We start from the raw sequence: 14799 nt of genomic DNA, 5'->3' as shown, positions 1-14799 counted from the left end.
AATCTTTGGCCTGTGTGTGAAAGCATATGAAGAGACCTGGCTCATGACATACCCAAAGCTGACACATCTTCATAGAAAATGATTTAATTGAAATTATCCCAAGAATATGATTTACTCCTTTTGAAAATTTCACCAGAGTTTTCTATTTTCAATCAAAACTTTTTACAAACCACATTTTAAAGTTGGCGAAAGAGAGTTCAAATGACATAGATTATCTTTCTCTTGGAACTAATATACATACATCAGGGTTTATTGTGACAGTCACAAGTGAAGTACACTTAATTAAATTATTATTCCCATCTTAACTGACTCACTGGGTAGAAATAAGTTCACATGCCAATATAGGGGCTGGTTCTCGACCACACGACTGTACCATTGGGATATAAATTATCACAGTATTTGTGTACTAACTGGATGAAAAGTGGTAGACTTTTTCTTTTTCTTTTTTTTTTTAACTTTTTTCTCACTTTCATGGAGACTGGCCTATACATGGAATTCTATGTAATGGGTCAGAATGCAATAGTAGAAGGGGTAGACATTTCTCAACCCAAAAACTATTAATTCATTCTCTTATTCATTCATTCCAAATTGACTTACTAAATGCCAGTCACCAATGTTTGTGTGTTAGATGGTAAAGAAGAGCTAGTACTCATGGAGCTAATCAGTAGGAGCTGCCACCACCAGATGTCACTAACTCAACCCCTCACCAATAATCCTCTGTGAGTATGGAAACACCTTTTTAACCTTAAAAGGTTTCATATTCACCACATTTGTACAAAAATAGGTACGTTTTAGTGTCTGTTAATTGAAAAAATACTTAATGATACATATGACAGTAAATTCAGTAATCCTTTCAATAAAAACATATTTATTCATCATAAGAATCTCTACATATATTTGAAAGGAAGTAGCGCATTCATTCAGGAAAAACTGTTTTGCCCATTGACAATATATCATGTGCTTATGGAATTGTGGACCTTTTGCCATGCAGCCTAGCCCCTCCCCAGAAATCTACAGACTTCAGGTACAGAGATACTGTGCTGAAGCCTGTCACGACCTAAAACCAGGCTGTGACCTCCACAGTCCCAATGCACTTGCCGTATTATGCCATAAGAATGATACCATGTTCATACAACGTTACTCTGTCAGTTTCTAGCAATGCTATTTTCTTGTCCCCAAAATCTCATAGTTTATATGAAAATAGTTTTCAGATGTTTTAGTTATATCCTCTTTCACATCACACCACCTTTTGCCCCAGACACAACTGCATGTTGACAGGAGGAAGGCTGAACTCTTCAAAGAAACTCCACCTTCTTACCATAAGGATGATGGTTTTTAGACAAAGGATGTGTTTCGGATTCTCTTGTTACCTAATATCATCCCTGCCCCCAAAAGACACTTCTCGATCACTCAGCTAAATGGACTCTTATCAGGTGCACCTCACTAATATGACAGATGTGCCATTAAATGTCCAAATCCCAAAACAAAACCTAACTTGACCTGATGCTTAGCATGACTCCACCATGCTAAACAATAGGTAACATGTATCAAATAGTTGTATAGCCAATGCGCTGAGAGACAAGAGACAAATTGTCGCTAATTCTGCTGGGGGAAGAGTTCCCAGAAAGTACATTTGACTTGGGCCTTAAAGAGTAAGTATACTTTTTTCTTTTTCTTTTCCTTTTTTTAAATTTATTTATTTTTATTATTATACTTTAAGTTCTAGGGTACATGTATACTTTTAGCACATTGTGGAGATAGAAGAGTCATCCAGGGGAAACATTTCTGGGGAAAAATGAGAATAGAAGAGATCTGGAACATAACAAGCAGTCTAGGGACTCAGTTTTTTATTTTAGGCAATAATTACTGGCTTAGGCAGTTTAAGAAGTCAGTGTTGACCATTGCTTGGTAGACAGAGAAGCACACCAGTGAGGGAAAGCAGCATCCCCAAAGAGCAGATAGAAAAAAAAAAAAAAAAAAGATAAATGCCACAGTGAAGACAGAACCCAGGCAGAAGTAATATTTTTCTCCTTCAAACCCTTTGGTACTTTTCATTCTACTCACATTCTACTCACATCTACTCACATTCTACTCACTTATCACAGATTACTTTGCCATCCAGTCCTTTGTGTTCTTTTATTTTTTCCTCTAGTGGATTGTAATTGAATTCACACAAGGGGCAGCAATGTGATACAGTGTAAATAGCAGAGGATTTGTAACTGGACAGTCATGTTCAAATCCTAGCTTCAACTCTCCACGTATATAACCTCAGACAGGTCTCTCAACCTCTCTTAGTTTTCATTCTTTATAAAATATGGATGATAATGCATATTTATGACAAAATGACGAAATGACTCTTGGGGTTGTTTTTAAGAGTAAGTGAATGAAGTAAGGCATATGAAGTCTAGCACACAGGAGACACACAACAAATATGTTTCTTCCCCAATCTTATCTCCTTTTGAGAAAATGATTGTCTTCACACCTTTCACATAGTTGGTGCTCATTATGGGCTGAAGGCAAAGTAGTTGTGTTACAGCATTGCATTCCACGTCACCCAGATTATACTGCCTTGAATAATTTGGATTGGTTTGTAGTCTACATGAAGTTTACTCCAAAAATCATTTATGAATCACCTTCAATTACTGGCATTGCTAGTGCCCAGGGCCATAAAGTATGTTCAACAGGGGCCTTGCACTCTGAGTGAGTTATTTCTTTGGTGAATAATCCCTATAGAAAAACTTTAAAGGAAATTAACCAATCATATGGTGAATGGGGTCACTAAACTGGAGTAATACAAGAATATATCTTTAGAGTCAGGTAACTTCTTCATGAGAATGCTTGATAATGCTATGAGGGCTTTAGACAAAAACTAATACCACAGCTAAAATCAAAACTCTTACCAGAAGAAAATATCTGGGGAGAAAATGTTGCATTCTATGCTCACAAAACTGTGTTTGATCTTATTAGTTAATTGGTCCTTTAAGTATGATATGGATGAATAGATTTAAAACTGGTTCAGAGGTATAATAAAATTCCTGTTTACACTTTTGTATAACCTCAGGAGCTGGAAAATCACTACCCCAGGTTGTGATCCAAGATGAGATTATTTAAGGTAGCACCATGCATGATAGAAGCCTAAAGGAAAGAGGCCCAGTGAGGAACAGCTCAGACAGTGGCCACAAGTCATCTCCCAAGGACAGAATGTCCCACTATCATAGACAGAGCAGTACTAAAGGTGGCAGTACTTGTGGACAAACACAATAATCCAAAGATGCAGAAGAACAGGAAGAGATAAGAAAACTCAAGCATACCTTAGATAATGAAGACTAAGAGGCTGCTTAATTAGAATTGAATTGGAGTGGCTCGAAAATAAATTGTAAGTAGGTCGAGTTTAGGGAGAAACCTTCTCCCTAATCACATTGCCTTTGTGACTATGCTCTGTTCTCTCTCCTTTACTCCACTCTCTAGCGTCTTGACCCAATCCCTTATCCCTTTCTATATTAGTAAGGAGAGAATATTTATCAAGCCCCTCATATTGGCTGGGCACTGTGCAAGGCTTTCATATGTGGTATCTATTTCATATTACAATTACCCTAAGAATTAAGTGCTGGTATTAGCCCCATTTTGCAGATAAGGAACTCAAGACTTAGAAAAGTATGGACCTGCCCATATTTATACATAACTAAGTAGAAGAGCTGAAATATGAACTCAGGTCTGTCTGATGACAAAGTCTGTGCTTCTTAGACTGCTCAAGTTTAGTATGTTACCCCTCTAACCAGTACTTATATTTTATACCTTGATAAGTGTTGTTAAATTTTAATTTATTAAGTACTCTCAAATAATTTTTTTAAATCATTTTAGACTCAAAGAAATACATTTCTAATGGTAAGACTTCAGCTGAGGTCCAGTGATAACTGGAAGCCAGGAAGATAAAATGAGCAGTAGAAAATCATCCTAGTTGAACTCAAATTATATCCCATAGGTGGCTAATGCAGCCAAGTCATAGGGCTAGATGTGAGTCAGAAAGAAAATGTTTTTGAACTTGCAGCAGAGCTTCAAAGTGGTATGGTTGAAGGAGAGTGATAAGGTCGAACAAAAAACTGTCTCCAACTTAACCTCAAGAAATGGAAAAAAAAACGGGAATACACTTCAGAATGGGGATAAGAGCTGGATATACTGGTGCTGAACTTCCCTCCTCCCTAAAATACATTCTATGACTTTACTATTCATGAGTGTAAATGTTGTCTAGGCTATTCCCAGTTTAAAAAAAAAAAAGCAATTGGCCATATCCTTTTCAGCATTTTAATGTTGAGCTATTATAATCTCACATTCCAGTGGCCTTCCAACTGCATGGTTATAGTCTCCTTACACTTACTCTGAAATTGTTTTTCCATTGTTATCTTACATTATAGTCGCATCGTAATGTCATGTTTAAAGGTTCCCCATACACTTGTAATGAAATCGTTTTGCAGTTCAGAATGGCATCATATTGGCACTTTAAGCAGGGTATCCATCACCTTGTATTGATAGTTTTCACAAGAAAACACCCTATTTTAGTAACTGTGAAAGTAAATAGCTGTTGCCAGTGATCTGTTCTTCCATTTCAAACTTAAATGGTCTCATCTGTTTTATTTTACCTTGCAATTTTCACACCCACTGTGGTATAGGCCAAATTTATACTAGTTGCTTTCAAATGAGGACTGTCATTCCATTGGCTCATAAATGTTTATATGACAAGCCATTTATCTGTTTTGGTTTGGTCCTTGTGCAATAGATAACTCCTTACAATCTGATAATCAATATACTTTGGCCACTTTATTTGTAAAGCTAATGTAGATAAGTCTTCTGCTAATCAAAATCTAGAGGCAAATTATTTGGTAAAGTTTTCAAATCAAACAAACTGAATATCTAAAAGCAATGTGTGCAACTATGAAAATTTTATAACACACTAACACCAGAGAAAGAATTCTACTTCCAAATGGTCACACATGAAAAATTTGAGTGGTAATTTAAGGCAAAATTTAATGAAAGACAAGAAATTTAAGAAGAATAAGTGTTGCGTTATAATTATTACCAAAAACCAGACATTTTTATTTAATTTTTTAAAACATCATCATCACCTCTTATTGGTTAAACTTTGAGAGGTTAACAATTTGGTTCAAATCTCCACTTCAGAAATTAAATGTTATCTCACTTACACTTGGAAGTAGGCCAGGATGGGTGCAAGTCTCCTGACAATAGGCTTTGTTTTCGAGATCTTTCTATTCTCTGCTACTAAAGGAGCCGTTACTGCCTCCACCACAATTCCTCTACAGCTGTTTCGACAGTTCTTCACAGGTCCAGCTAGAAGTTGGAGGAGCAAAAGAGAAAATAAAAGTGATAAATTCTTGTAAGAAAAGATTTCTGCTAGCATTTTCAAACTCAAATTTGGCATTCAGTTGGAGCTGGGGGCAAAGCTTCAGATAAGCCTTTATTGTATATAAAACTATTTCTCTGTTTTTGGGAGTTAACACTGATAATGAGGATGATGCAACTAGCAAATCAGTTGCATCCAAGTGTTAAAGACCATAAATCCACTTGTTTTAGCTGTTTTTGCTTGAGCTAATGCTCAAATATATCTTCTGTCAGGAAGCAAGTGGCAATAGCTGCAGCAATAATATTGGTTCTTGGATAACCCAAGGTGCCCCAAGAAATGATAATAAATTCCTTAAAATCTCCTCCCCAAATTTGAATGCACTTTATTTAAAAGCTAAATATATGTTCTCCACAAGAGACTATGGCATGAGGTGAAAAGCCTAACTAAATATGAAATAGGATTAAGAATCACTCCACAGTGCCCAGCCCAAATGCTACCATCTCGGTGTGAAGGTTCCCTGACTTTCACTTCAAAATTGCATTTAAAATAAACCAAAGACAAAAATTCTTATTTGAATGACCACATATTAAAAACTTGAGTGCAGTTTTAAAAGATAAGCCTAATTATAGGCAGCTGAGTACTGCATGGGAAAAAAAAATCATATAACCTTGTAGAAGGGCCTAACTATACAATCAGTGTCTGAATTTCTCTTCCCTCTGGCTCTAAGAGCATTTTAACTGCTTATAATCAGCATCCTCTTCTATTCCTGAAAGTAACTGGTAGTTCCTGGCTTTTATCAGTCTCCACAGAGACTCAACCCTGCCCCTTTCATTCATAGCTGTTGATACTGGTTCCCTCTTCATCGGGAAAATTGAATTCATTGGTGTGATCCCATCATCCAGCTTTCTATCTCATTGTACCCACTACAACCTACAAGTGTATCTATGGCCACACACATTGACACTTTTCTTCCAGTCTCAGACAAAAAGATGAGTTTTCCTTTGTTTAAGATCCATCTTCTTCTTCTGGGAGCATCATTTAATCAGGTGAACCTCTCTCACATGCATCTCAAGCCAGCCTCTCTCTCTCTTGCTCTCTCCTACTGTCTCCTTTTCAGCATATAAACATCTTCAAGCTACTCCCATCATTGAAAAAAATTCTCCCTCGATTCCATATCTCCCTTAGCCCCATATCTGCCCCAAATTATGGTGTAGCTTCTCTCCCCACCCCACCATATCTCCAGCTAAATTTTTCAAAACATCGGCATCCATCATTTTCATTCAGAGCTCCACTGCAATGTCCTCTGTACCTTCCTTTCTACTGAAATTGTCCTTATTTCAGTAGTCATCTTTCTGTATTTCACTAGCTACACTGGATTCTGTTAATAATTATCTCCTCCTTAGTGAAACTCTATTCTACCTCAACTTCAATTCAACCATCCTTTCCTGATTTTCTCCAGTCCATTCACTATTTCTTCTCTCCTTTTGACATCAGCTCCTCTTCCTCTACCTACCCCTTCAGTGGTGTTTCTTCACCTTCTAAATGCTATTCCTCCTTTACCCTCATAAAACTTCTTTCATCCTTGTGACTCTAAATACCACATAAAAGTGGATGTGTCCTTTACCTCCAACACTGACTTGTCTCCTGATTTTTCTGTTCATATATATAACTGCCCACTAAACAACTCTACCCAAATGTCCCGTAGACATCATAAACTTAGCATGTCCAAAGTGGCATTTATCATCTTCTCCCAAACTCATCTCTTCTTGCTATATCCTCTTTCTAAATTAATGTCACTTCTATCCCCTGAGACACCCAAACCAGAAACTCAGGAATCACTCTTGACTGCCTACTTCATTCTCTACATCAACCAAGCATTTCTGACTTAGTCAATTAAAATGTTATTGAATATCATACTCTCCTCTTCATCCCTACTGCTTCTCCCTTAGTGAAAGCCCTAGTAATCAGAAGCTGGTCTCTTCAACAGCCTCTGTATCTGTCTGCCTTTATTTGGTCTTGCTGCGCTCAAACAATCTTCTGCAAAACCACCAGACTGACATTCCTAAAGGCCTAACCATATCATTCCCCTTCTTAGAAACCCTTTAGTTGCTTCTCTCCACAATTTTCCAAGCTCTTTCACATTTCATACTTTGCCTTAAAGAGCTCGCTGCCCCTACTGATCTCTCCAGCTTCATCTCTCAATTCTTCCCGACTCATGTTGTATGATCTAGAAACACTTCAAAATTTCTCACAAATACCACTCTGCTTCACACATCTATGACTTCACACGGACTCAAGGGAAGATATGTGGGGTCCTTTCTCTAGTTTGACTTTGATCTGCAAGTCAAACTGTGGGTATTTATTGGCCTTTTTTTGGATTACATACTCAAGTTGCCTTAGTTAAAGCAGCTTTATTGTAACATAACTGGGGAAATAAAAGACAGGAAATCACACAAAAGCAACACAGAGCCAGATCTAAGGGAGCACTGGAATATCATTCTAAATACAACAGTAACTCTAGTAGGGCAGGAGCAGTGGGGAGCATTCCATGGCCACTCACAGTTTCCCAGATGTATCTATTCATGGCTCAATTGTTCTACCATTACAGTAGTCTAACTGTTCATAGTGGTTCTGCTTAACTGGTTTGGGCACAATTGATTTATTTACTATCACCATACTATGGCTTTTCTCTATTCTCTTTTCTAGCTCATGGATGTTTATTGTCTTCTCTCTGTATGTCTTTCTGTTTTACCTCCTACCTGCCTTATCATTTTATGTACGACCAGAATTTAAACTTTCCCTAAGAGAGGATCAGATTGGTTGGTCAGACACCATGTGTATAGATACTGTAGGTACCTCTTTGAGAAGCATTATCCCCCTTAACCATTTCATAGGCCACTTTTGGTAAAGTGTCCTTGTCCTGAGTGTGAGTTTCATATAGAGAAATTATGAAGATTTTTGAAAAATCTGCTACCAAGAAGACTTTGGATATAAGTGCACTCTGAGATCCCTCAAGAGAAGGTAATATAACCGACAGAAAGTTTTTATGACTTGTAAGTTCACTTTTTAGGCAAGATCGGGCACATTCAGGGTGGTATGGTCTTAGATGTAAGTTCACTGTTTAAATTCTTACAATTACACCATCATAACACTCACCTTTTACTGAGCAACGGCTAGGTGACAAATACTTTACAGACATTATTTTAATTATTATGAAAACACTGGAAGTCAGTCACTATTCACACCTTACTGAAAATCATCAAGGAAAATTAGTGTCTTCAAGGTTGCCCAGGTGACCTAATAAGTGATAAAAGAATTTTAACCCAAAACTGCCTGGTTCCAATGCTAATCCTATTCCTTCTGTACCTTTGCTACATCTAGACTATATTTCTTCATCCTTCTGTCTGTAATTTATTACAGAATGCTCTACAATACTAACTACTTTATAGCTTTTCTTATTCTTCAGCCTTGTCTTTGTTCGATACAAGAACAAAGTTGCAGCTTTCGACACATGATATCCTAGTCTCATTGTGTCTAATATATGTGAGAACTTTTTCTCCAAATTTCTGTCTGTATCATTCTCAGTCAAAAATTGATCAAAGTTTAAAAATTGACAGTATGATGTCCTCATTAGTCCAGCTTTTCTCTCATTGAGAAGATGGCTTCAGTATAGATATAGCCCAGCAGCATTTTTTTCTTTAGTATGTGGCTGTACATTAAATATACAAATATGCTGACATCTAAGTAATTTTAAAGGGAGAAAAATGAATGTGGTGTTTTAACTTTTGTTGACTCAGTAAAGAGGCTGGAAGTGTTCATATTTTAAATAAATGTATATAAAATAAAAATGTACATTTCAAAGAAGTAACAAAAATGTGTGCTACAGTGGAAATACAAATATCCTCTTCTTTCTGAGTGGAGTTTTCAAAACTGAAAAGCTTAAGACCATGAACAACTACACACACCCCAGCTTAACTTAGTTCAAATACCACTCAGAGGTGCTGAGTTGAGAGAAATCCTTTGTGAGATCAGGATATTACACAACTAAACATGACTTCCAACGTTTTATTTCTATCATTCTTTTCAAATTGTATTCACAGCCACAACTGCTCCCTTCTAATAAAGGTGAGAGCAATAGAATTTCTTCTTTTAGAATAGCAATGATATTACCAAAGAAAAATAATCAAAGTTGGCAAATTTATTTTGGAATTCTCAATGGAAACCAATGTTCATTTAACTTGCCCCCATAGCTCCCATCCCCCAAGTCATCACCTGGGAATAATAGCTTACAAATTTTAACATTAAATAAATGTAAAGCATTAGAACTGATGCAAAGTACTATTATTTTGACATACTGTAATTTGAAAAGGGTAAATCAATTTAAAGCATTTTTGTTTCAAATCAGCTTCTAAGGCTATAAACTCATAGTGGTTGCCAAGTTTCAACCCAAAGTGAATGTTAAGGTCTATGTTATTAACCCTTGAAAAATGAGCTCTATCGTGGAAACAATGACAGACCTGGGCACTACCAGGTGCAGCTGCTGAAGCTGACAGTCAGTCAAGCAAGAGTAATGCATGGTTTCTTCATATGCAAATCACAGAATATGTGCTTACCTTTAAAGAGCAATGTCAGATTATTGTAAAAGTGTTTAGATATAAATACCTTTTTTTAAGAAACCAAATTCATTTATACTGAACTCTCTATGGCTGACACACCATGATAAATCACCTCATTACACAGGAAGCCATAAATATGGCTATTGAGGATGAGTGTGATTGTAAATGAGACTGCTGGAATTCTACTGTGTCTTGCAATGACCCTCAATAAAAAGATGCCTGTAGATCATGGTAAGCTTCCCTTGGAAATAGTGCTCTACGCTTACAATGTTATCCAAATAAGTTTTCTGATCCTTGGGGTTTGTTTCTTAAAATAACACTATTAGGGTATATTTTTCATGGCGAAGTCCATGAATTAAACAACAATAAACCTTCTAAACATGTTGCAACACATTAATAAATACAAATTGGTGAGTTTATATCCTGGGAAAGGTCACAAAGTAGCCTTCTGGGGTGCTAAGAATATTCTAAATCTTTAATAGTCATTCCAAGGAGTAGGTGTGTATCAGTCCATTTTTATACTGCCATAAAGAACTACCTGAGACTAGGTAATTTATAAAGGAAAGAGCTTTAACTGACTGACAGTTCAGCATGGCTAAGGAGGCCTCAGGAAACATGAGGACTTCATGGCAGAAGGTGAGGGAGAAGCAAGGTAGCTTCTTCACAAGGCGGCAGGAAGGAAAAGTGCTGAGCAAAGAGGCAAAAGTGCCTTATAAAACCAGCAAAAACTCACTCACTATCATGAGAACAACATGGAGAAGATTGCCCCCCATGATTCAGTTACCTCCACCTGGTCTCTTCCTTGACACCTGGGGATTATGGGGATTATAGGAATTACAATTCAAGATGAGATTTGGGTGGGAACACAAAGCCTAACCATATCAATGTGCGTGTATATGTGTGTGTGTATAATCACAGAGCTGTACACTTAAGATTTGTGCACTTTATTCTATGTAGATTATTTCACAATTTTTTTAAAAAGTTAAAAAGCAAAACAAAACAAAAACATTCTGACATCCCTAAGTCATTTTTTTAAATGACAGCCTAGAACAAGAACTGCTAAGTGAACTTTAAGTATCACCTCCCAAATTGGAAGCCCATGTCCTATTCTCCAGCCCTTGCCTCCCAAATCCTTTTATATTCTTCATGTGCAAAAATGTCAAGGTAGAACTGTTCCCAGGGCGAATTTACTATTCAAATCTGGAAACATTCAGGCTAAAGTGAGATTTCCAAAAAAGATCGTAATGCCTTTATAGGGAAGAAGTAAGATGAGAAGTTGTCCAGACAGCTGGCAGAAAAAAGGACAGAGAGAAGAAGGATGTAAAGTGTTCTGAAATATATACAGAGCTGGAGATCAAAGATCCCTAGTATGTCTACCCTCAGGAGTCCCCACAGGTTTCTTGATCCTCAGTTCATCATTCCCACCGCTATTCATATTCTTATAATCTGTGCCTCTCACATCCAACTCACCTCCCTCTCACCTGCTCAATCACCAGGTATAGGACAAAAGGAACTACAAAGTCCCCAGCTGTGCTGTCTGCCAAAGACAATAGGTGCTGTAACAATAGCTCAGCCTCATGTTTAAAAATCAAAACGTCCATTTGATTTTCAATTTATCTTTAACTTAGAAACTTTCTGGCTCTTGATAAAGAAAACCCAAAACATATTCGATATCTGTGTTTATGCAGTACACAGACACCTGAGTATATGGTAAATGTAGTTTTTGTAGCACATGTTATTCCTTATTTAATTCATTTAGCCTGACAGAGTTCATAAAAATGAATGCAACAATAGTAATATTTCATTTAGGTCCACTGGCATTTCTCATGATGTACATTAAAAAGATGTAATACATATTATAAATGTGAGAGCAGGTGTATACACAGACATGCTTTTCACTCCAAGGTACATTAATAGAATGATAAATTCCATGTATTAAATCTATAAGAACCAAAATACTCCGAGTTAAGACATCTGTACAGAGTTAGGTGCCAAATGAAATGTCACAATCAAATAAAACATTTCTTTATGAGAATCGTAGGATTTTTTTTAGAGCTAGAAAGAACATTTGAAATCACCCAGTAAAACTTGCTCATTGACAGATATCTAACCTCAGTTTTTAAAAAATTAAATGATTTGTATAAGTTCACGCAGCAAGTTAATGAAAAAGCCACAGCTAGAATCTTCCTTCTCCAGGTGCAGTGCTCCTTCTACCACATCATTAGCAGCAATGGCTTGTGAAGAAACAAATGCACAAGGTTTCACTGTTAATAACCTCATGTGCTCATTTTAGTGTGTCAACGGATGTTTTTTGTGATGCATGCTCATAATTTCTCACACTTCTGCTAACTTGGTCAATCTTCCCTATTCTTGAAGACTGGAACTGGAACCAAACTGGATTCTTTAGACCCTAGAGCACATAGTGCAAATTGAACAGACCCTGTGGGCACTCGGTTGGTGATGGAGTCAAATACTGGTCATTTATATTCTACATGAGTATTCACACAGACTTATCCAAACAAACAAGATCAAAATTGTATTTATTTAATATAATACCTTCATCCTAACTAGACCAACCTAATCTGAGAACTGAAATTAAAAAGAAGTATTACAATTTAAAATGTCTCAACACAGAGCTCAGAACCAAGGCAGACAGAAGCCATGGCAGCAGGGAATGAAAGGGAATAACAATTTTAAGTCCCAGAGAACATTGGGTCCACCAAAAGGGTTTCAAAATCACAAATTTATTTATTTATATGTTTTATTTATTTATTTATTTATTTATTTTGAGACTGAGTCTTGCTCTGTCGCCCAGGCTGGAGTGCAGTGGCACGGATCTTGGCTCACTGCAAGCTCCGCCTCCCGGGTTCACGCCATTCTCCTGCTTCAGCCTCCCGAGTAGCAGGGACTAGAGGCGCCCGCCACCACGCCCAGCTAATTTTTTTTTTGTATTTTTTAGTGGAGACGGGGTTTCACCATGTTAGCCAGGATGGTCTCGATCTCCTGACCTCGTGATCTGCCCGCTTCGGCCTCCCAAAGTGCTGGGATTACAGGCGTGAGCCACAGCGCCCAGCCCAAAATCACAAACTTAAAAGATCATTAAGACATAGTCTAGTTTCTGAAAAGTATATGAAAATTTCAACTGCAATACTTCACCTGATATCTGACATGCGATTACCAAAGACCTAAACTGAAGGCCAGAGAAAACACTAAAACACCCAGCATTGCTGCTGCCCAATTTGGCTTTCAGAAATTATATTTGAGTAACAAAAACTTCAGTTTACCCTTCTATGCAGCAGCATAAGTCAGAAACTGTGCCTGTGTCTCAGCTGAAATGTGACATAAAGCTAAGTATGAGGCAGCCACTCCAGTTTAGACAATACAGTCTTAGAACAACTCTTACCACAAGGACAGTGAAATATTGCAATAGTAGCAGGTTGCTAACTAATACAAATGATTGGAAGATTCCATGTAAATGTTTGAATTTAGAAAATTATCAAAGAAGCAAAAAAGACCAAGAAATTAAGGTTAACACAAGCTGTCTTTTGTTCTTTTATAGAAATGTGTGGATGGAAACCATTAACAGCACTGCCTTGGACACTAGTAAAATTCCTGTAGGGTGTTTTATAAAGGTAATGAACTTGTATGTGCCTCACTGAACAGGCCTGCTATTAAATCTTCCCTAAGAAATGGGATGAGATTGCTGGGGTGTTTTGTGAGCAGTGTGAGCTTTGCCCGTACATAGCCAGGAATTTTAATCACTGGCCCCAAAATTATGATTTCCCTAAGTAAAATAAAATAGAAACCAATCCAGTACACACTCTACATCATCAATTTTTAATCTACTTCGTTTTAAAGGTTTCTCTTGTTAGAAGTAGATTTGGGGGAAAGTAGTAAAGTAGAAATCTCAAATGACAAATGTCCAGCCTTGACAACCCAATCACAAACAAATTAAATGTCCATCTCTGTCACAGCTGGCAACCCCAGCCTGGCTTGAGGGAAATCCTCCATGTTGTTTAGAACAAATGTATTGGAGGTTAATCAAAACCTAATGAATCCCTTAGGAAAATAGTTCCTTAGTCCACTTCTGTAAGAACTGGACTAGTTTGGAGGAGGTATATACCAGTTGTTTTCTGGGATAACAATTGTTGTGTAAATGAGAGAACTGGACACCCCCAGGAAAACATTTCAGCTATGTCTATTATCCAAATCTATGTCTTCACTCACCAAAGTGTCAAGGTGATGCATCTGTTGATCTGTCTAACAATACATTTTATTACTGACATGTAGGGAGAGAAAAGACCAGAAGGAGGAAAGTAGCCAGGGCAAAGAGAAGAGGCAATTTTTGACTTCTAAACAAAGCCTGTCTGTAATTATTTGGTCTGATCAACCCCTCCAGTTTATTTTGAATATTCTACAAGTATGAAAAAAAAAAGATGCTGATAAGAGTGAGTGTGGAACATTAATTTAATCAAAGGAAAACAAGGGACATGAAAAGGGCAAGGAAATAAGAAAAAGGCACCAAGAAAGTTATCATCAGCAATAATCATATTTGTCCTGAACCCTGGTTCTTTTCAAGACTGCTTACAGTGCTGAAAGACAAGCCCTTTCAAGAAAAAAAAAAAAACCTGTAATAACTGTACCAGACATTTTTCATGGGCTTCCAAGATGCCAGGCACTTCATACACATTATCTCTAAATCTCATTATTGCCTGGCAAGGAAGGGGTCATTATCCCCATTTTGTAGATGATGAAACTGAATTTCGGAGAGGTTTGAACCTTGCCAAGCACAGAGCCGGTAAGCAGCAAATGAAAATTCCTACCCAG

General features: G+C 37.2%; 1 long non-coding RNA gene across 2 annotated transcripts in view; it reads right to left on the bottom strand.

The window, feature by feature from the left end:
- Positions 1–14799, bottom strand: part of LOC116469810 (uncharacterized) — a 146515-nt gene that overhangs the window by 11437 nt on the left and 120279 nt on the right. For both annotated transcript variants that reach the window (XR_009213690.1, XR_004248349.2), the window contains one exon: positions 5199–5343. This is a non-coding gene — a long non-coding RNA (uncharacterized LOC116469810). The remainder of the gene's footprint in view (positions 1–5198; positions 5344–14799) is intronic.

This window comes from Hylobates moloch, unplaced genomic scaffold, assembly GCF_009828535.3.
Source record: "Hylobates moloch isolate HMO894 unplaced genomic scaffold, HMol_V3 SCAFFOLD_5, whole genome shotgun sequence".
Lineage (NCBI taxonomy): Eukaryota > Metazoa > Chordata > Mammalia > Primates > Hylobatidae > Hylobates > Hylobates moloch.
The sequence above is the reverse complement of the archived record's forward strand: the minus strand, read 5'-3'. Positions and strand labels throughout refer to the sequence as shown.